This window comes from Arachis ipaensis, chromosome B10 (assembly GCF_059453495.1).
Source record: "Arachis ipaensis isolate K30076 ecotype BB chromosome B10, ASM5945349v1, whole genome shotgun sequence".
NCBI classification, from domain to species: Eukaryota; Viridiplantae; Streptophyta; class Magnoliopsida; order Fabales; family Fabaceae; genus Arachis; species Arachis ipaensis.
In genome coordinates, this window is record NC_142435.1 from 84,439,522 (window position 1) to 84,440,458 (window position 937).

Sequence of the window (937 nt, forward strand, 5' to 3'; positions counted from 1 at the left end):
TTATTCTGAGCCAATATGGCATTCAGAGTATCAACTTCAAGAACTCCCTTCTTCATAGGTGTCCCATTATTCACAGGATTCCTTTCAGAAGTGTACATGAACTGGTTATTAGCAACCATGTCAATGAGTTCTTGAGCTTCTGCAGGCGTTTTCTTTAGGTGAATGGATCCACCTGCAGAAGTGTCCAGTGACATCTTTGATAGCTCAGATAAACCATCATAGAATATATCCAGGATGGTCCATTCTGAAAGCATGTCAGAAGGACACTTTTTGGTCAACTGTTTGTATCTTTCCCAAGCTTCATAGAGAGATTCACCTTCTTTCTGTCTGAAGGTTTGGACATCAGCTCTAAGCTTGCTCAGCTTTTGAGGAGGGAAGTACTTGGCTAAGAAAGCTGTGACCAGCTTATCCCAAGAGTTCAGGCTGTCTTTGGGTTGAGAATCCAACCATAATCTAGCTCTGTCTCTTACAGCAAAAGGGAAAAGCATGAGCCTGTAGACTTCAGGATCTACTCCATTAGTCTTAACAGTATCACATATCTGCAAGAATTCAGTTAAGAACTGAAAAGGATCTTCAGATGGAAGTCCATGAAACTTGCAGTTCTGCTGCATTAGAGAAACTAATTGAGGTTTCAGCTCAAAGTTGTTTGCTCCAATGGCAGGAATGGAGATGCTTCTTCCATGTAAATTGGAATTAGGTGCAGTAAAGTCACCAAGCATCTTCCTTACATTATCATTATTTTCGGCTGCCATCTCCTCTGCCTGTTCGAAAATTTCTGAAAGGTTATCTCTGGATTGTTGTATTTTAGCTTCTCTTAATTTTCTCTTCAGAGTCCTTTCAGGTTCTGGATCTGCTGCCACAAGAATGTTCTTGTCCTTGCTCCTGCTCATATGACAAAGAAGAAGGCACAGAAAAATAATAATAATAATAATAATAG

General features: G+C 40.1%; 1 non-coding gene across 1 annotated transcript; it reads left to right on the top strand.

Annotated features, from left to right (window-relative positions):
- The first annotated feature begins 248 nt into the window (after positions 1-248).
- Positions 249-356, top strand: LOC148580677 (small nucleolar RNA R71). Its single transcript, XR_015899147.1, has one exon. It is a non-coding gene; the product is annotated as a small nucleolar RNA R71 (small nucleolar RNA).
- The last annotated feature ends 581 nt before the right edge of the window (positions 357-937 follow it).